General features: G+C 46.4%; 1 pseudogene; it reads right to left on the bottom strand.

Annotated features, from left to right (window-relative positions):
* Positions 1-341: 341 nt before the first annotated feature.
* On the bottom strand, positions 342-425 carry LOC130023276 (uncharacterized; annotated as a pseudogene).
* Positions 426-22,683: the final 22,258 nt, after the last annotated feature.

Raw genomic sequence — 22,683 nt, 5'->3', positions numbered from 1 at the left:
TGCCAGACTCTGCCGTGAAGGCAGGATACTTTTGGTAGCTTGCCAGGTTCTCCAAAGTAAAAACGAGATATTAATATGTCGCATCACCGTAAATGTGGCCACACGCTTCTGGGAGCTGGGTTTCGGCTGGGTCTTGGCTGTTGATGGCACCGGTGATGCCCTGTTGATGGCACTGGTGATGCTCTGTTGATGGCACCATTGATGGCCGTTGATGCACCTGGCACCGGTGACAGCTAGTGGGTGTAACGCCTATCTACTAGAAGATGGGGGATCTGGGTGGAGAAGACCCAGTCCCAATCCAAGCAGGCTTGGAGATCCTTAGATAGGGTGAGAATTTAAATAAAAAAAATTTAGATATGTATATTGGGGGCCATGCTAATCTTCTCTGTATTGTTCCAGTTTTAGTATATGTGCTGCCGTAGCAATAGCCATTTCCACCTGTCGACATACCAAATTCCACAGGATAGATATGTCATTCCCAATATTCTCCCTTCCAAAATCTCACACGCCATTTCGTCAGTAAAGAAATGAACAGCACTCGGTCCAGACAAGGTCAGACATGAACACCTGAAGAACCTGTCATCAGTACTCATCAATACGCTGACTCGGCTCTTCACACGCTACCTGTCTGAATGCAAGGTTCCGTCCCAATGGAAAACCAGCAGGACTGCAATACTGTACAAGAAGGGAGACATCCACAATAGTGGCAACTATCGCCCAATCTGAATATTGTCTGTCATCTACAAGTTGTTCACTCGAGTCAACCTGAATAGGATTGGCAGAACACTAGATGAAGGACAACCATGTAAGCAATCCGGGTTCCACAAAGGATTCAGCACCATCGACCATATTCACACGATAAGCAAGCTCATTGAGGTTTCTCGGGAGTTCAAGATGCTGCTCTGTCTAATATTCATTGATTTAAAGAAGGCCTTTGATTCTGTTGAGATGGAAGCAGTCATTGAAGCCCTAGCCAATCAGGGCATTCAAGCTCAATAAATATGGATCCTCCGTGAGTTGTATTACAGATTCACTACCAGGATCTCACCATTCTACAAAGAAGTAATCATTGATGTCAAGAGAGGGGTTCGGCACGGTGATACCATTCACCGAAACTCGTCAGTGCCACCCTCGAGAACATCATGCGACGACTGGAATGGGAAGGAATGGGAGTGAAGATAGATGGTCGGCAACTACAGCATCTCCGCTTTGCTGATGACATTGTTTTAATAAAACCAAACATTAGCCAAGAGGCACAAATGCTGGCCGACTTCGACTGTGAGTGTGGAAAGGTAGGTCTACAGCTGAATCTTACGAAGACAATGTTTATGAAAAATGGCCTCGTTCCTGATGCTCCACTCGCTCTCAATGGAATGACCATCTTCTAATGCAACAGCTATGTGTACCTAGGTCGAGAAGTCAACATGACAAATGACCTGGCACCCGAGCTGTGCAGGAGGAAGAGAGCGGCTTGGAATGCCTTCAAGAGCATCGAAGAAAGAGCTAAGAGGACGAAGAACCTCTGGCTCCAGGCACATCTCTTTTATTCCACTGTCCTTCATGCATTAACATATGCCTCAGTGACCTCGGCCCTACACAAACAGGATGAGAATGCTATTCAGGTCTTCCAAAGAGGAATTGAAAGAGCTATGCTTGGGATATAACGTTTCACTCAAATGAGAGGAAGAATCCGGGGTTCTGAACTCCGTCGACAATCAAGAATCAGGGACGCTGTTTCGTTTGCCAAGGCGTCAATAATCAGATGGGCTGGTCACGTAATGAGATTTAGAGATGACCGCTGGACTAGAGCTGTTACCCACTGGATTCCACGGGATGTCAAAAGATCGCGTGGCCGCCCACCTTCCAGATGGTCAGACTTCTTCATCAAGATCATGAACGATCGGTTTGAGGCTCTTTGTGTTCCTAGAACGAACAGACACCATTGGGCTACACTAGTTCGCGACAGGGACAAATGGAGACATTACTGGCGCCCGCTCGAGGAAATCGACGATTAACAGAAAGTCAAGTGATCACGTGATCAAGTGATGAATATTAGGGCAGCCACGCCCACCCCCACAGCTGCCTCATGAGCACTCACCCACCGGTCCTGCTCCTAAGATTCCACCTAAATCTCCCAGGAGGAGCATCCTAGCAGCTGGAATTCACAGACACACCGGCCCCAGCTGAGCACTAGAGGGCGCTCTAGAGGGCCACAGTCCTGTCGCTACCCTGCTGAGGGCCCAGTAGCTGCACTCATCCCCACTGACCCAACACACCTGCTGCCCAAGGCCTAACTCCATGGCTTCACTGAGAGTTTCCCCAGACTCATCCAAGTCCTACAGATTCTAAAGTTTCTGGACTTCTCTACACCTCCTTGTTCCTCAGAACTGAAGTTCCAGTTGGAGCTCACCAAAGTAGTTGAGAAAGTAGCATAGAAGCCAACTAAACTCAAGAAAACACAAGAAAGATACCACAGGCTCAATCAGCAACCAATAGCTATAAATCCTCAAACAATGTGTTCCACAACCCTGTGTTGAGATGGAGCTATTTTACAGTTGTTTTCTTACTCAAGTGGCACTGCAGCACTGTCGTAGTATTGTTCACCAATTTTCTTGAGCGGGCACCAGTAACGTCTCCTTTGTGAGATTTGTTGTTACTGTTTTTGGTATATCGAATACATCATGCGGAGCTTGCCAGGCTCAGTCATGCGTGCGGGATACTCTTGGTAGCTTGCCGGGCTTTCCGAGAGAGATGGAGGTATCAAATCTGGGTCGGCTGCATGCAAGGCAAAGGCCCTACCTGTTGTGCTATCGCTCCAGCTGCTTTTAGTGAAGTAATTTTGGTAATTCCTTTAGTCATTTGATTGTAACAAGTAACATAGAAGTAATTACTGTGTGCCCACTGAAAGGGCAGGCTAGCAGGGATGGTTGGGGAAATGGGGACATTGAGGAAGGAAGGTCACTAGGAGGTGGTGATTCGGTGAGCCCCATGGGTGACTTATGTAAAGCGGGGAGGAGCCACCCGGGGCCCAGGGTTACTGAGTTCTTGTCTTGCCTCGCAGAAAGGAATTTCAGAAGTAGACAAGCAGTGAAATGAATAGATTTTATTTGGAGGATATTTAGGCATGGTTGGGGAGAGAGAGTAACATACTCGAGAGAGAACACGGGTTTCTCCAAGGGCAGAGAGAGCCCCTACACACAACCTAGCATTAGAGAGAAAAGCATGAAAGTACACATCTCAAGAGGGGAGATGCGGGCAACACATGTGCTCGGGCACCACATGCACTCCGCCACGTGGGCATAAGCAGCACATGGGTTTGTACACACTTTCTTTGTTCAAGTTGGCCTTTATAGGATTTCTCCAACCTTCCCTCAAGTGGGGCTTCTTCCTAAGTAAAGGTCCCGTTGCTAAGAAGGTTACCAAGGAGGTTGGGAGTGGTGATGATCTTCTTTGGACTGAATCACTAAAGTTAATCATATTAAGGGAGAGGTTTTAGGGTTTGAGGAACTTCGTGGGGAAAGGTCCTATATCCTCAGGGTCTGCTGATGGTCTTATCTGGTCTTTGTTTCCTGTATCCTCAAGGTAGATCAGTCCTAGAATTCTTCCATGAAATTTTGTTAATCCAAGTTTCTTTGCCAAGGGCCTTTCCCTATCTACCTGCCTACCTCAGTGGGACTTGTGTGGGAATATCAAAAGACCATTATATCTGCACTAGGAACAACTTGCAAAACATGGGGTTTAAATAAATGTAAAATGGTTAATTTTAGTGTTGCTAAGAGACAAAGAGGGAGAAAACGTGAACTATTTTCAGTATATATGAAAGATCGATCATATTGAGGGAATTTTGATCCTTTCATCTTATCTGATTATGAAGACAAGTAAGTCAGGACCTCCTATGACCTGTTTCACTGTGCCCCATTGACCAGTGCTCATTCCACCAGACAGAGTGTGTGAGTTCAGCGCCACAATGGGACAAGAAGATCCAAGGTAAGAAAGTTTCCCCTTATAACAGACTTGGTCACCTCATGCAAATCCCTCTCAGGCTTTGGAGTCAAATGCTCTCTGGGCTGTGGAGCTCACAGCTGTCTCCTCACTCAGGGCTGAGTCTCTGGGAAAGGCAGAGCTGTGGTCTAGAAGAAGATGCTTCTGTGGGGTCTTCTCCTCTGGCAGGTGACAGCCCCTCTGGGTGAGTGTCCCAGATGTGACAGGGTCTAGGGGAGGGAGTAACTGCAGGGAGTGACAGTGACTAATTCTCATTGTTCCCAGGTGTCCTGTCCCAGGTGCAGCTGCAGGAGTCAGGCCCAGGACTGGTGGAACCCTCCCAGACCCTCTCCCTCACCTGCTCTGTCTCTGGATTCTCCATCTCCTCTGTTTCCTGCTGGCACTGGATCCGCCAGCCCCCAGGGAAGGGCCTGCTTTGGTTGGGGTGCATATGTTGGAATGGAGTCACCTACTACAACTCGTCCTTCAAGAGTCGCACCTCCATCACCAGAGACACGAACAAGAACAAGTTCAACCTGCAGCTGAGCTCAGTGACCCCTGAGGACACAGCCATGTATTACTGTGCAAGAGACACTGTGAGGGGAAGTCAGGGGGAGCCCAGACACAAACCTGCTGAGACAGGCTGGGCTGCAGGGCGCTCCAGGGCAACCAGAGGGCGCTCAGGACTGAGAGTGGCACAGGGACCAGGAAGGGGTCAGGCCCACAAAGGGAATCCTAATAGCACAAAACTAACCCACACTATACTCAGAGTGACCGTGGGGTCACACAGGGATCCCTCTCCTGCCATCACTTATTCGTAGGTCCTTTCTCAAATCTCCCGCAAGGATCTCTGTACCAACTTCCTCCAGGATCTCGCACTTCCTGAAAGCCTGTTTCGGCCCAGCCACATGGAGGTGAAGGTCTCTGACCCTCCCCGCAGTGACCCTGCACACTCCCCTCCTGTCCGCTCCCCCTGAGAGTATCACTCCAGTGCTCAGGGATGCCCAGAGATGGGCTCAGCCGAGACTCCTGTCAGGGAGTACCTGGTCACCTGAAGAACCACCTGTGACCACTGAGCCTCCACTTCTTCCTCACTCTGCTGTGTGCAGGGCTAAGGGAGGTGCTGCAGGAGGACTCCGGAGGGGAAGCTCCAGCCCACACCCCTCAGCTCACTCCTGGGCACTCGCCTGCAGGGCCTTCAGGAAGGGGCCCTGTCACTCACTAGTGTCTAAGGTCAGGAAGATGCTGCAGGCGTCACAATTGAGTTGAATCAAATTAAAACACTGATCCTGTAGCTAGAATGCTCATTGATTGCCAACAAAAATATCATCTGAAAAACATGCATCAATGATGATTAATATTCTTGTGCTGTGCCCTGTGCGTGCTGATAACCAGGAAATCAGGTGATCAATTCTTTCTCATTCTGCACCCTGAGACCCAGGGCCTCCAGGGTGTGTTCCCCAGACAGAAGTCAGATGAGCTGAGGTGCCCAGAAGGAGGCAGAAATACCATTTCATTCCTCCTGCATCTGATTTTAGTCCATTTGGAATCTGATTGGCCCTCATATGATACGCTTTTAAGAAAAAAAATCTATTTCCTTGAGAAAAAAAAATGTTCAGATAATATTCAAAGTCACTGAATTCAGAGACACTGCAAGAAGCTGCATTTTTGTTCACAGATATTTATCATTGAAATTTTCACAAGATGTCAAATACTCAGTCTATATTAAAGGATATTGATTCTTAGTGGGACTCGGAAATTCTACTGGCCTATGAATCAAACATCCATAGTAATCTACTGACAGTGACATTGATTTTCACATCTTTTCCATCTTAGTATTTCTATCTGTACTGTGACCCTTAGCTCTCCCTTTGCAGTACTTCCCCTCTCCGGCCCTTTCTCTGTAACCCAGACTTACTCTAAGGTCTCTATGAGCTGTGATGTGACTCAGGCATGAGTGACCCCCACGTGGGGGCAGGAAGGATTCCGTTCTCCATGGGCTGTGTCTGAATACACCTCCCTGTGGAAATCCGTGTGAATCAAGCTGGGCTCATTTCCCAGTGCCGGCTTGGGAGGAGGGGGGGACTGGGGACATACGTGGAGGGAAGAGCACATGGGTGGTGGGACTGTTGTTGGCGTGGTGAAACAACTGTATTGTGAAGAACTTTCTAAATCACAGTATTTAGAGTAAGAAAGGAGAGAGAGAGAGAGAGAGAGAGAGAGAAAGACAGTTTTCATAAGTGACTGAGTATGAATAGGTCAGTTCAGACTGAGCTCGTTCCCGGGGTCTTCAGTGACAAGGGGATTTGGAGAAAGGGTCTGTCAGACACCCTTCAGTCATCTCCAGAAATCCACTCCTCCCGGGACACTTGTTCCCCTTAAGTGTCATTGAATGTTACCCACTGGTGGAGGCACCTGATGGAGCAACAGAACCAACTGTGGCCCTGCTGGAGGGTGACAAGGGTGGGAACAGCAGGACCCCTGAGCAGGGACACCCAAGCTCTGATAGAGATGAAAGATGTGCAGATATGGATAGAAGCAGAGTGAGTTCAGTGGAGAAGCCCCCAGAGTTGGCATGATATTCCTGGGCATTGTGGGTGAGATGGAAGGCAGAGAAGCCCCCAGTGTGACACTGACCTGTTCCTCTCCACTTTGAGACAGGGCAGTTGTGGCTAAATTTTTGAAAGTTAGCCTGACCCCAGACGCGCCACCCGCACACCGATCCCTGCCGGAGGACAGCGCAGACCCGCCGCGTGTCCAGCTTCGGAACTGGCCGCCCAGCAGTCCATCGCCCCCCACCATCCAGGATCCTGGGAGGGAGTGGCCTGGGACTGGCTAGGGGCGTGGCCTCTAAAGGGGGGCGTGGCCTCCTAAAAGTGGGCGTGGCCTTCTTCCTGGCGGGCAGCCGCTTACCCGGCCGCAGGTATATCACTCACTTGAAGCAATTTGGACCTTCATCCTTTCATCCTTTTCATCAACTTGTCACCTAATACCAACCAAAAATTTCTCACCTCTTCTACTACAAGTCAACAACATCCCACTCGCCTACTCCATTTCCAACAAAAGTCCTGTTTGAAAATAGCTGTACAAGCTCAGTACTAAATAGCACCTCCTCCAAAAGTTTCACTCAATGTCAGTTATAAAACAAAGAATAACGCCTGATTGAGAAGAAGGTCAGACTCACAAAGGTAGAAGAGGCCCATCTAGCAGCAACAAAGCTGAACGGCTCCTGGCAGTCCCTCCTCACTCAACCAGAATAGTAACAGTGACTGTGAAGGACCAAACCACACTGGTCACAATGGTAAAGCAACGCAAAAGCCCACCAAACTTTCTTATTCACGAGGCTAGCCCAGAAGACAGCAACAGTACTATAGCGTTAGACAACCTCTCTGACAAGGAATTCAGAATGGAGCTACTTAGGATGCTTAGGGAACTAAAAGAAACAATGGAAAGCAATGCCAATAAAAGACAAGAGGATTTGAAGGCAGAAATGAGGAAAATGCAATCGGAAATGTTGGACCTGAAAAACCTGGTAGCCGAATTGAAAATCTCAGTGGAAGGCCTCAGCAGCAGAGTAACAGCGGCTGAGAACAGAATCAGTGAGCTCAAAGATCAAGTTCAGAGACTTGCCAGAAATGAGCAGAAAATGGAAAAGAGACTCACAGTTCGAGAACAGATGGCAAGAAAAGATCGTGACGAAGCCAAGAGGGGTAACATAAGAATTATTGGAGTCCCAGAGGGAAAGGAAAAAAACCTTGATGAAGAAGAAACTGTCAAAGAAATCATTGCTACAACGTTTCCAGAGCTGAAGAAAACTTGTGACCACATGCAGGAGGCCCGAAGGGTACCAACTAGAAGAAATCCGAATAAAAATACCCCAACACACATCCTGATCAAAATGACCAAAACCTTAGACAGAGACAAAATTCTGAAAGCAGCAAGATAGAAGAAAGAAATCTCTTACAAAGGAGCATCCTTAAAATTCACAGCTGATTTTTCTGATGAAACCCTCAGGGCCCGAAAACAGTGGTGGGACATAGTGAAAAAACTCAATGAAATAAATGCCTCTCCAAAAATTCTTTACCCAGCGAGACTCTCATTCATAATAGAAGGAACAACACACAGTTTCACAGACAAACAACAGCTCAGGAACTTCATAGACTCAAAACCATGGTTACAAGTACAACTAAATGGGCTACTTTAAGGCAAGATAGGCCCCTCAAATACACCAAATTTCAACAGAACAATGGGACAAAATCCCATAACAATAATCTCTCTCAATGTCAATGGGCTAAAGGCACCAATTAAATGACATAGAGTGGCAGGGTGGATTAGAAAATTGAACCCAACATTCTGCTGCCTGCAAGAAACACATCTCAGGGGCTGGAGCAATAGCACAGGGGGTAGGGCGTCTGCCTTGCACGCGGCCAACCCGGGTTCGATTCCCAGCATCCCATATGGTCCCCTGAGCACTGCCAGGGATAATTCCAGAGTGCAGAGCCAGGAGTGACCCCTGCGCATCGCCAGGTGTGACCCAAATAGCAATAAATAAATAAATAAATAAATAAATAAATTCTTAAAAAAAAAAAGAAACACATCTCAATAGTCAAAGCAAACACAGACTCAGAGTCAAAGGCTGGGAAACAATCCTACAGGCAAACAACTCCCAGAAAAAGGCTGGGGTAGTCATCCTAATATCAGACCACATCGATTTCAGAGTGAAGAAGGTCATAAGAGATAGTGAAGGCCATTTCCTATTGATCAAAGGATCTGTACAACAGGAAGAACTTACAATAATAAATGTATATGCACCTAATGAGAGACCAGCAAAGTACTTAAAACAACTACTCATAGATTTGGAAAAAGACATCAATAGCAACACAATACTAGTGGGAGACTTCAACACCACTTTGTCACCTCTTGATAGATCAACCAGACTCAAGCTTAGCAAGGACATACTTCATCTGAGGGAAACAATGGAAGAAAGGGACTTAGTAGATATATACAGGACACTTCATCCACAAAAAGCTGAATACACATTCTTCTCAAGCATACATAGAACATTCTCAAAGATAGACCACATGCTGAGCCAAAAAACATGCCTCCATAAAATGAAGAAGATAGAGATTATATCAACAATCTTCTCAGACCATAATGCGCTGAAATTAGAAGTAAATCACACACAAAAACAGAAAACTAAATCAAACACCTGGAAATTAAACAGTGCGCTATTAAACAACGAGTGGCTTAGACAGGAAATTAAAGAGGAAATCAAAAGATTCCTAGAAATGAATGAAAATGAGGACACAAGTTACCAAAACTTATGGGACACAGCAAAAGCGGTCTTAAGAGGAAAGTTTATAGCTCTACAAGCATTCCTCAGAAAGGAGGAGCGAGCCCACATAAATAAACTAACCTCACATGTTAAGAACTTGGAGAAGGACCAACAAAAGGAGCACAACCCTAACAGGAGGAAGGAAATAATAAAACTCAGAGCAGAGATTAACGAGATGGAAACCCAAAAAACAATCCGAAAGATCGATGAAACCAAGAGCTGGTTCTTCGAGAAAATTAACAAGATCGATAAGCCCCTAGCAAAACTCACAAAGAAAGGGAGAGAGAAAACCCTAATAAACCGAATCAGAAATGAAAAGGCGGTCATTACAACAGAAACTACAGAAATTCAAAGGATCCTCAGGGAATACTTTGAAAAGCTTTATGCCACGGAACATCAAAACCTCGAGGAAATGGATTAATTCCTAGACTCCTACAGACTCCCAAGGCTGAACCAAGAAGACCTGGAATACCTGAACAGACCTATCACCATCAAGGAAATTGAAATGGTAATAAAAATTCTCCCCAAGCACAAAAGCCCTGGCCCGGATGGATTCACCAGTGAATTCTTCCAAATCTTTAAAGAAGACTTACTCCCAATCCTCTTTAAGCTTTTCCACGAAATTGAAATATCAAATACACTTCCGAACAGTTTCTACGAAGCAAATATCACACTGATGCACAAAGTAGAAAGAGATAACACAAAGAAAGAGAACTACAGGCCGATATCCCTGATGAACACAGATGCAAAGATCCTCAACAAACTACTAGCAAATAGAATCCAACTACTCATCAAAAAGATCATACACCATGACCAAGTAGGATTCATCCCAGGGATGTAAGGATGGTTTAACATTCGGAAATCAATCAACATAATCCATCATATCAACAAAAGATAAAAAGCATGTGATCATATCAATAGATGCAGAGAAAGCATTTGACAAGAGCCAGCACCCCTTTATGATGAAAACCCTAGCCAAAATGGGTATAGAGGGAACTTTCCTCAACATAGTTAAAGCCATCTACCACAAGCCTACAGCAAGCATCATCCTCAATGGGGAAAAACTAAGAGCCTTCCCTCTAAGATCAGGGATGAGACAAGGATGCCCACTCTCTCCACTGCTGTTCAATATAGTACTGGAAGTACTTGCAATAGCAATTAGGCAAGAAAAAGATATTAAGGGGATTCAGGTAGGAAAGGAAGAAATCAAGCTCTCACTATTCGCAGATGATATGATACTCTACTTAGAGAACCCAATAACCTCCACCAAAAACCTCCTAGAAACAATAGATTTGTATAGTAAAGTTGCAGGCTATAAAATCAATACCCAAAAGTCCATGGCTTTCCTATACGCAAACAGTGAGAGAGAGGAAAGCTATATGAAAAAACCAATCCCGTTCACAATTGTGCCCCAGAAAATCAAGTACCTAGGAATCAGCTTAACTAAGGAAGTAAAGGACCTGTACAAAGAAAACTGCAAAACACTACTTCAGGAAATAAAAGAGGACACGAGGAAATGAAAAAGATATCCCCTGCTCATGGGTCGGGAGACTTAACATTGTCAAAATGGCAATACTACCGACAGCATTGTATAAATTCAATGCAATCCCTATAAGGATACCCATGACATTCTTCAAAGAAATGGAGCAAACACTCCTGAAATTTATATGGAACAATAAGCTCCCACGAATAGCTAAAGCAATTCTTGGGAAAAAGAAAATGGGACGAATCAACCTCCCTAACTTCAAACTTTACTACAAAGCGGTAATAATCAAAACAGCATGGTACTGGAACAAAGGCAGAACTGCAGACCAATGGAACAGAGGTGAATACACTGACATCTTCCCTCAATCATATGATCATCTAATCTTTGATAAAGGTGTAAGAAATGTGAAGTAGAATAAGGAAAGCCTCTTTAACAAATTGTGCTGGCATCACTGGACGGCTACATGCAAAAAATGGGCTCAGAAGTCTGCCTAACACCATGTACAAAAGTAAGATCGAAATGGATTAAAGACCTCAACATCAGACCAAAAACCATAAGGTACATTGAAGACAAAGTTGGCAAAACCCTCCATGACATTGAGGCTAATGGTATTTTCAAAGATGCCATGCCACTGGCTGAGCAAGTGAAAACAGAGATAGATAAATGGGACTATTTTAAACTAAGAAGCTTCTGCACCTCCAAAGAAACAGTGACCAAAATACAAAGACAGTCTACAGAATGGGAAAGAATATTCACAGAATACACATCTGACAAGGGGATGATATCAAGGATATACAAAATACTGGTTGAACTCCACAAGAAGAAAACATTCAACCCCATCAAAAAATGGGGCAATGAAATGAACAGAAACTTTCTCAAAGAAGAAATCCGAATGTCAAAAAAGCACATGAGAAAATGCTCTACATCATTAATCATCATGGAGATGCAGATCAAAACCACAATGAGATACCATCTCACAACTCAGAGACTGGCCCACATTCAAAAGAACAAAAGCAACCGATGCTGGCGCGGATGTGGCGAGAAAGGGACACTCCTTCACTGTTGGTGGGAATGTCGACTGGTTCAGCCCTTTTGGAAAACAGTATGGACGTTCCTCAAAAAATTAGAAATTGAGCTCCCATTTGACCCAGCGATACCACTCCTGGGAATATATCCCAGAGAGGTAAAAATGTGTAGCCGAAGTGACATCTGCACTTGTTTGTTCATTGCAGCACTCTTTACAATAGCCAGAAACTGGAAGAAACCTGAGTGCCCAAGAACAGATGACTGGTTAAAGAAACTTTGGTACTTCTACACAATGGAGTACTACGTAGCTGTTAGAAAAGATGAAGTCATGAAATTTACATACAAGGGTACAATATGGAAAGTATCATGCTAAGCGAAATGAGTCAGAAAGAGAGGGATAGACATAGAAAGATTGCATTTATCTGGGGGATATAAAATAACAAAATATGAGATTAATACCCAAGAATAGCTGAGATCAACACCAGGAGGATTACTCCATAGCCTAGAGGCCAGCCGGGTATTCTAGGGGAGGGGACAGTTCAGATAGAGAAGGGAGCACCAAATGGAGGGTGTTTGGAGGATCCTCCCAGGAGGGGAGATGCAGGTTGAAAGTAGACTGGACTGAACATGTTTGCCACTCAATGCCTCTTTTGCTGATCACAACACCCAAAAGGAGAGAGAGAACAAAGGGGAATGCCCTGCCACAGTGGCAGGGGGGGATGGGGGCGATGGGGTGGAGGGATATTATCCTGGTGGTGGAAGAGGGGCACTGGTGGAGGGATGGGTGTTTGAGCATAGTGTGACCGAGATCCAAGCACAAAAATTTGTGAATCTACAACTGTACCTCATGGTGTTTCACTAATTAAAAAAAATAGCCACAAAAAAAATTTTGAAAGTTAGAAAAACTACATATTCCATGAAAGCTTTAAAAGAAGCATTTGGAATAGTTTAAATGTAGCTTATAACTAATGCCTGCCCCATGAGAATGCATGATATATATATATATACATATATATCCAAAATTCAAAAATCAGAGAGCCAGAGTGATAGTAGAATTCATAATTTGCTTTTCTTGCCCTCGTCAATGGGGGTATTCCCAGTATTCCATATGGCCCACCCGAGCACTGCCAGAAGAAATTCTTTTTTAAAAATTTAATTTTATTTTTATAAAGTTATTCACAATATTTGGTTAAATTTAATATTCTAACACCAATCCCACCACCATTACACCTTCCCACTACCATATTTCCATATCAAATCCCAAACCCTGCCCTCAAAGTGGAACAATAATAATTTATTTTGTATTGCTTGTTTTGAATAATCCAACTAAAAATGAGACCAAAAATGTTTCTTAGAAGAAAGTGTTTGAATATTGATGCATTTCATCTAGGAGCCATTATGCCCTTATATAAGAGATTAGAAACATGTTGTTTTAGGTTGAGTCTTGTCTGCATATATATGTATATAAATGTATATATATATATATATATATATGTATACGTATGTAGAAATATATATAACACCAAGATTGGTTGCTTTCTACTTTAAACCCCATAAAATGAGGTGTGCTACTCTTGGTATATTGGTGGTGTAAAGTGTGACATGTCCAGGGATAGATTGGCTCTTGAGTGAGGCCCTTCCAAGAATGTGGAAAGCGGCCTTGAGGATGGCGGCAGTTGAGATCTGGAGGGGTTGCCTCAGTTGGGGCTGAAGGGGCCTCACCCAGTCTCCCGCCAGGTTGCCCATAATGAATGAAATAGCCATTGCCCGGAGTAATTCTTCAGTGCAAAGCACACCAAACATCACTGAGTGTGCCCCCCCCCAATAAAAAATAAAATAAAAATAAAACTCAAACTGAAATTTTCGATTAACTATATAATTTGTAAACAGTTATCAGATACAACTATGTCATAATTTCTTTACGGAAAAAAATGAGAACTGGGAAGTGCAGCTTTTTGGATATTATTTTAGAGAGAGACATATATGAAACAAATTTAAGGATGATTATAGTTATGAGCTTTCTTAATGGTGCGTATATTAAAAAGCTTTTTAAAAATAAACAATGCAAACGATTTTTATTAGCAACTTGAAATTGAAATGATTGCGATTATTTTAACTTAACTAAGACAGATTATTAAATTAAGTGAGGAGCCTCCTGTGACCCGTTTCAATGTGCTTCATTGGCAAGTGCTCAATCCACCAAACAGGGTGTGTGAGTTCAGCGCTCCAGTGGGACAAGGAGGTCCAAGGTCTGAAAGTTGCCCCTTATAACAGACTGGGTCGCCTCATGCAAATCCCTCTCAGGCTCCGGGGTCAAATGCTCTCTGGGCTGTGGAGCTCACAGCTGTCTCCTCACTCAGGGCTGAGTCTCTGGGGAAGGAAGAGCTGTGTTCGAGAAAAAGATGATTCTGTGGGGTCTTCTCTTCTGCCTGGTGACAGCCCCCCTGGGTGAGTGTCCCAGATGTAACAGGGTCTAGGGGAGGGAGTGACTGCATGGACTGACAGTGACTGATTCCCCTTGTCCCCAGGTGCTGTGTCTGCTCTGACCCTGCAGGAGTCGGGCCCAGGCGTGGTGGCCCCCTCCCAGACCCTCTCCCTCACCTGCGCTGTCTCCGGATTCTCCATCACAACCCGTGGTTACTGCTGGAACTGGATCCGCCAGGCCCCAGGGAAGGGCCTGCTCTGGTTGAGGCATGTCTGTTATGCTGGAGGCATCAACTACAACCCCACCTTCAAGAGCCGCGTCTCCATCACCAGAGACACGAACAAGAACAAGTTCAACCTGCAGCTGAGCTCAGTGACCCCTGAGGACACAGCCATGTATTACTGTGCAAGAGACACAGTGAGGGGAAGCCAGGGGGAGCCCAGACACAAACCTGCTGAGACTGGCTGGGCTACAGGACTCTCCAGGGCCACCAGAGGATGATCAGGACTGAGAGTGGCACAGGGACCAGGAGTGGGTCAGGCCCACAAAGGGAATCCTCACAGCACAGCAACTAACCCACACTGGACTCAGAGTGACCACGGGGTCACACAGGGATGCCTGCCTTGTAATCACTCACTCTCAGGACAGGCCCATTCTCAAATCTCCCACAAGGATCTCTGTACCAACTTCCTCTAGAATCTCACACTTCCCCCTGTTTCCGCCATATGGAGGTGAAGATCTCTGACCCTCCGCGCAGTGACCCCACACACTCCCTTCCTGTCTGCTCCTCAGAGAGTCTCACTCCCATGCTCAGGGACGCCCAGAGATGAGCTCAGCCGAGATTCCTGTCAGGGTGCCTGGTCACCTGAAATACCACCTGTGACCCCTGAGCCTCCTCTTCTTCCTCACTCTGCTGTGTCCCTCTGTGCAGGGCTAAGGCTAAGGGAGGGGCTGCAGGAGGACTGGGGGGGAGTTCCAGCCCACACCCCTCAGCTCACTCCTGGGCACTCACCTGCAGGGCCTTCAGGAAGAGTTCCTGTCACTCACTGGTGTCTAAGGTCAGGAAGATGCTGTGGGTGTCACAGCTGAACTGGATCAAATTAAAACACTGATCCTCTAGCTAGAACGCTTATTGATTGCCAACGAAAATATCATCTGAAAAACATGCATCAATGATGATTAATTATTCACGTGCTTTTCCCTGTGTGTGCCGGGAACCAGGAAATCAGGGGATCAATTCCCTGAGACCCAGAACCCCATGGTGTGTCCCCCAGATAGGGGGCAGATGAGCTGAGGTGCACAGAAGGAGGTAGGAATAGCAGTTTATTCCTCCTGCATCTTATTTTAGTCCTTTTGGAACCTGATTGACCTGGATATGACACACTTTAAAGAAAAAAATCAATTTCCTTGAGAAAAAAAAGTGTTCAGATAAATATTCAAAGTCACTGATTTCAAAGACACTGCAAGAAGCAAAATTTCTGTTACAGATATTTATCATTCAAATTTTCACAAGATGTCAAATACCCAGCCTATATTAAAGAATATTGATCCTTACTGGCGCTTGCAAATTCTACCGGCCTATGAATCAAACACGCAGAGAATCTACTGAAAGTGATATTGACTTCCACAATTCTTTTTTTCTTCCTCAGCATTTCTGTCTTTGTACTGTGACCGTTTACTCTCCCTTTGCAGGACTTCCCCTCTCCAGCCCTTTCTCTGTAACCCAGATTTACTCTAAGGCCTCTGTGAGTTGTGATGTGACTCTGGCATGAGTGACCTCGACGTGGGGGTGGGAAGGATTCCCTTCTCCACGGGCTGTCTCTGAACACACCTCCCTGGGGAAACTAGTGTGAATCAGGCTGGACTCATTTCCCAGTGCTCAGATTTCCTGTTCCCTTGGGTTCTCAGGACAGACTTCTATTCACATTGGGAATTGGGGGACTCAGACCACAGGAGAGGTTTCAGGGGCGTGGCCGACTGCCAGAGGGTACTATGGAGCCACCCCCAAAAAGGCCTCAGCTCCCCCAGGAACAAAGAGGGTCACCATGTGCTAGAACCCCACACGGGCCAGGCCAATATTCTGTCACAGCACAGAGGCACTCAGCCCCCATCACCCCCCCATTCCCATCCATGCCCAGTTCCAGCGTCTTTCCTAGGACCCTTCCCCATCACTCCCAGAGCAGCTCCACTTTCAGTGACATCCTCACACTCCCAATCCCTCCCTGTGATCTGTCTTCCCTGTCCCCCAGACTCACCCCACCAGGCCCCCAGGACTCCAGTGCCTTGCAGGGTGAGTATTAATTGGAACAAACTTTCCTGTTTCTTATTTTTTGTATAGCTTTCTCTTTGATATTCATGTAAGACGTAGAACAGCTTTTTCTCATTTTTCTCCCTCCTTTTAGAAAGCTCGTTGACCTGTTCTAAAGGTCCAGGACTGAGAGTAATCCAAGACCTCTTTAGTCAGGAATAAAAACCCATAATATATCCCTAGAATGGAAGGCTATTGAGAGTGAGTCTCAATCATCACAACCTACATACACTTACAAAAACAGGAAGCACTGCAGAGAGCATGAGGGAGGGGTGAGATATAGGGGAAGGAATACGATGGGCCAAGGGGAAACACTGGGGTGAGGGGTTCATCCACTGTTTTGGGTGTGATGATCACAGCACAGGTGTCCATATATGACAGCGCTCATGAAACATTAATGAACTATAAGTCAGTATTCTCTGTATGGCATGACCTCTTCTGGTTTTTACTGCTAATCAAATATTGACATCGTAAGAAGGAGACGTGGAGTTGGCTGATATGAAGTGTCACACCCCATGCATCTCCATGCACACTAGTCTCCAACATCCTCCAGGTAACAGCAAAATTCAGAATAAATATAAATTGTTCTCATTATAGGGAAGAAGTTCTTGGCAGCTGCTAGCCAATATTTTGTTTGGTGTTATTTGTGAGTTTTTGTCTAGTTTTGGGTATATACCTGACGTTTCTTAGGGATTACTCCTGACTCTGCTCTCAGCAATTACACTTGAAATTGCTGGGAGAAGCATATGGGATACTTGAGTTCAAACCTGGGTCAGCCATGTGCAAGGCAAGCGCCCCACCACTGTGTTATCCTTCAGTCTCTGTTGGTTTGGATTTGTTGTGTCCCATTCTGGGTAAACAGCTGGCTTTGTACTCAGGGGTGACTCTAGGTGGGGGCATGGGAAACCATAGGAAGTGAAGGAATAAACCTTGATCACCCAGAGCAAAAGAAGAAGCTTACACCTCTGCTGCCTCTAATCTGTTGTTACTGGGGACCAATTCTGGTGAACAAGAACAAACCATGGAATGCTGTGAGTATTTTAAAGACAGACTTAAGAGAGCAGGAGTAGAGGGTCAGGGGACTAACATGCTCATGGACTGAGAGCTCCTAATGCCCAACACAGTGAGAGTTTTCACTCAGAACGAGAAATCATCAGAAAAATGACATTCTTAGGTCAGCTGTCTGTCTTAGTCTGTAAAAGAGCCTTATTCATCCGACAGCCATCATTATCAGGACAAACATCTTCAACCTCAAAGATGTTTCCTCTGGGAGAAACAGCAGAGACAGAGCAGACACAGGATCCTGTCTCAGGTTTCCCAGATATCAGGGATATGCTATCTGGCCATTCTGCTTTACTCCTGATTCTGTTTTAATTCTGGGTTCCCAACACATTAATAACTCGGAGTAATTGAGTGTATTACTTTTGTCTCAATAATCAGACCAACTCGGGAGTATGGTGCTACTAGCAGGTCAATCTGTACATATGAGGCGAGTACAGCAGCAGCCTGATAGTGCCTTCAGACTTCTAGATACCTCAAAATAGCTGCAGTATCTTTGGCCAGACCCCAACAACTTAGGGCCAAGTTTACTAAGAAAGTAAATGGCCAAAATTTAGGCATGTGGGAGTCACACCCATAAACTATCTCTGGCTCAGCAAATAATTAGAGGCAAGGTCTCTCTGGTTGCTGATTTGTTGATTGAGCTACTTAACGCCCATGGTCCCAGAGACTCAGAGGCAGGTCTCTGAACCCAGCGACTTTTGGAGAAATGCGTCTGTTCCTCACAGTAGTTTACCGGCACCTGGTCACCCCGGGGAGGAAAGGTGTTGTCCCTCCACCTGCTCCCTCTTGGTGGCTCAGTGGGTGCCAAACCTCCAGAGGCCATTGGACAGTCAGATTTCGGCCTGCAGTGATGGAACACACGAGGCCTCATGGGGGGGGGGGGGGAGCCGACCCTTTCCTCCCCCCCACCAATGAGACCCCGAGTCATGCACCCATGAATGGCCTCTATGGCTCCTGATCAAGCTCCTTAATTTCCGTGATCCCAGAGACTCAGAAACAAATCTCGTTACCCAGCAGCTTTTGGCAGAAATGTGTCCAGTCTCCACAGTAGGTTACTGGCACCAGGTGGGAATAGGTTTCATGCCTTGGGCTGTTCCCCCTGGCAGTTTGGTGGCCACCACCCCCCAGAGGCCATTGGACAGTCAGGTTTGGGACCGCAGTGACGAGACACTCGGGGAATCATGGGATGGGGGTGGAACCAGCCCTTTCCTCCCTGTTCCTATGAGACCCTAGGTTGCCGCCCACGGACAGCCTCTCTGGCTCCTGATCAAGCTGCTTAACAGCCATAATCCCAGAGACTCGGGAACAAATCTCAAAACCCAACAGGTTTTAGCAGAAATCCCTCCAGATTTAATTGTTAACATTTCAGAATTCCGAAATCATTTGGCCATTACTGCAGCCATACATCATTGTTATTCATGACCAGCACTGGAAATCAAATTGTCTCTGGTTGCCTTTTCAGCAGGTCTGAGTGTTGGGGTAAAATCCCAAATAATAATGGTAGACTCGGTGTCAAAATTGAATGTAATCAAAATATAGAGACAGTAATGTGGAAATTATTTTTCCCCCCTCAGGGTGGGGGAGAGTGTGGGACAGGGTGTATTCTGTTGTTTTGTTTTTTTTTTGGTGATGGAAAATGGTCACTGGTGAAGGGACGGGTGTTTCATCATTGTGAGACCGAAACTTAGACCCAAAAGTTTTGTAACTGCTCTCATGGTGATTCAATAAATAAATTTATAAAAAGGAAAAAAAAGTAAGGCAGAGTTTATGCTCAATTCAATCAGCCTAATCAATGGCTGAATAAATAACAATACTCCTACATTTAAAAATAATAATAACAGGACCAACTCTTACAATGTGTAATGAGAATATTATATAAAGTATTTAAGCTTTTCTGTGACAAATGATGCATGAAACAGAAGTATGACTATAGATATTACATGATAGTCATCAAAATAAGGACAAAATATCACAAATTAAATTTGTTGTCATATAACAATTGCATGATAGAATCTTTTCTGGGTGAAAAGTCACCCCCAGAAACTGATACTTGCTCTGCAGTCCTTCACTTTCTCTTTAGGTTCAAGCAGAACATTTTATGTAAGAAGGAGAATATGCAAATTAGCGTCTCCCTGCTATGATGAAAACAGCCCAGCCCAGCCTCAGCTCCAGGAGAAGCGTCAGTTCAGGGGTATCCAGGGGCCCCATCCTGACTCACACAGAACCAACATGGCGTGTGGGCTGAGCTGGCTTCTCCTGGTGGTTGTGTTAGGAGGTAACTTATGGGCAACAGAGATATGGAGCACGGGAGAGATGGAAGAGGCAGATCCTTTGTGTGAGGAGAGTTTCCTGACCAGGATGTCTTTGTTTTCACGGGGGTCCAGTGTGAGGTGCAGCTGGTGGAGTCTGGGGGAGACTTGGTGCAGCCCGGGGGGGTCCCTGACACTCTCCTGTGCAGCCTCTGGATTTGACTTTAGCAAATATGGGATGCATTGGGTTCGCCAGGCTTCAGGGGAGGGCCTAGAGTGGGTTGCAGTCATTTATTATGATGGGGTAATAAATACTATGTCGACTCTGTGAAGGGCCAATTCACCATCTCCAGAGACAACAGCAAGAACACGCTCTCTCTGCAAATGAGCCGCTTGAGGGAGGAGGACACGGCGCTGTACCACTGTGCGAGACACACAGTGAGGGGAAGGCCCTGTGGTCCCAGACACAAACCACCTTCAGGAGGAATCAGGGTGAGCTTCAGGGGCTCTGAGGACTCTCCCCTGAGGAGACATTGGTCATGACCAGATGGATCATGTTTCTGTGGAGATCAGGCCTGACCTGCCCCTCAGCTCTCAGATGACCCCAAGGGCTCTTTGTCCTGTGGGTTGTGGCTCTGATTCCTCCATCCTCACTGTGGGCAGGAAGGAGTTTGTCTCACTCGCTCCCTCATGATGGTAGATTTTACTAATGGGACCATGACTTCCCTGGGGCCTGAGGGCACATTATTATCTTGTAGAAATTAAAATGACCCTGTAGAGATTATTTATCGTCTCCTAGTAGAAGTCACTTCATCTGTAGCACTGTAGCACTGTCCTCCCGTTTTTCACTGATTTGCTCATGCGGGAACCAGTAACATCTCCATTGTGAGACTTGTTCTTAGTGTTTTTGGTATATCAAATACGTCATGGGGAGCTTGCTAGGCTTTGCTGTGCAGGCAAGATACTCTCGGTAACTTGCTGGGCTCTCCAAGAAGAGCAGAAGAATCGAGTAGCAGTAGTAGTAGTAGTAGTAGTAGTAGTAGTAGTAGTAGTTACAGTAGCCCGGCAAGCTACCGAGAGTATTTGATATGCCAGACACAGTAACAATAAAGTCTCCAATGGAGACGTTACTGGGCCCGCTCGAGCAAATCGACGATCAATGGGAGGGCCTTTACTTTACTTTTACTTAATAACAATAATAATAATAATGGGTCTAGGACCAGGAAGAGAGTACATCAGGGAAGTCACTTGCCTTGCATGCAGGTGACCCAGGTTGGATACCCGGCACCACCTCCAGTACCATGGCACCTCCAAAAGTGACCCAAGGTGCCAGAGAGATATTACAGTATGTAGGGCATTTGCCTTGCATGAGGCTGACCTGGGGTTTGATCGCTGGCTTCCCCTGAACACCACCAGGAGTGATTTCTGAGTGCAGAGCCAGGAATAACTCTCAAGCACTCCCAAGTGTGTCCCAAAAAACTAAACCAACGACAAAGAGAGCAGAGCCATGAATCAGCCCTGCACACAGCTGAATGTAGCCAGAAGCAAAAGGGTCGCACTGCCCGGGAGACAGCTCAAAGGACCACCGCACAGGCTTTGCACGCAGGAAGTCCAGCGCTGGTTTCCAGCTTATGCCATGACCTCCTCAGCACTGCAGAGAACGACTCCACATAACCAAGCTTGGAGTAGTCCCTGATGACCCCGAGTGTGGCCCCGAAACCCGAATCAAGCAACTGAACAGAACAAAAACAATGTCTCAAATTTTTTTTGTTGTTGTTCTACTGCAGCAGGAGCCCAGATTCACTGAAAGGGGCCCGGCCCAGGGCCCGGGCGAGCCGGAACACATACACAGACCCCAGAGTCCTGCGGGGGGTCTTGGACGCTGCCGGGGGCTCTGGGTGTCAGGAACACGACAGTCATCCCTCAGGACCCAGTGGGAAGGGCCAGACACAGCGTGCACGCACCCGCCGCTTGCCTCCACCCCTTTTCCCGGACCGACCGCTCCTCCTAGCAAGGCTGGGTCAGCGATTACTCGAGAGCAGCTTTCCCAAACCAAGGGGCCACAGAGCTCGACAACCGGAGCACACGCGGCAGGCCAGGAGACCCGGGTCCGACTCTGAACCTTGGCCTGAATAGCCCCTGGGCAAGCCTGGGCTGACTCCCTAAGAAACAGAAAAGGAGCGTCCCCCAAGCCAGGGCCGGAAAAGGGTAAGAGGCTTTATCAGCAGGCGCCCCAGAACCCGAGGGCCCACCTGGCTTCAGGTGAGCAGTCCTGGGGGCCATCACCCATGGCCCACCTGAAAATGTGGGGAATGGGAGGGCGGGGGCAGACAGCAGAGATGATAGGAACCAGAGGGCCCTTGAGGCCCAGACCCGGGTAGAGGAAAGAGGCACCATCCCCCACAGAGGAGCCAGGCAGATAGCACGGTCCTCCCGCCTCCTCTCCACACTGCATCTGGCTTTACTGAAATGCTCAAGTCTCAATTTTCATCAACCCCACGGAGAAGCAAAACTTGCCCTTCGGCCACATTCTTCACTGAGACAGAGGCAAGAGGGGGAGGACTTCCCCGACCTGCCTGAGGCACAAAGAGGGGCTCAAGAATGATGACCGGGGCTGGAGCGATAGCATAGCGGGAAAGGCATTGGCCATGCATGTTGTCAACCTGAATTCAATTCCCAGCATCCCATAGGGTTCCCCAAGCGCCACCAGGAGTAACCCCAGAGCATTGCCAGGTGTGACCCAAAAGAGCAAAAAAAAAAAAAAAGAATGAATGATCTGGGGTTACAGCAAAGGAAAGTGGGTAGAGCATT

The sequence above is a fragment of the Sorex fumeus genome, unplaced genomic scaffold (genome assembly GCF_029834395.1).
Source record: "Sorex fumeus unplaced genomic scaffold, SorFum_2.1 ptg000022l, whole genome shotgun sequence".
Classification (NCBI taxonomy): domain Eukaryota; kingdom Metazoa; phylum Chordata; class Mammalia; order Eulipotyphla; family Soricidae; genus Sorex; species Sorex fumeus.
The sequence above is the reverse complement of the archived record's forward strand: the minus strand, read 5'-3'. Positions and strand labels throughout refer to the sequence as shown.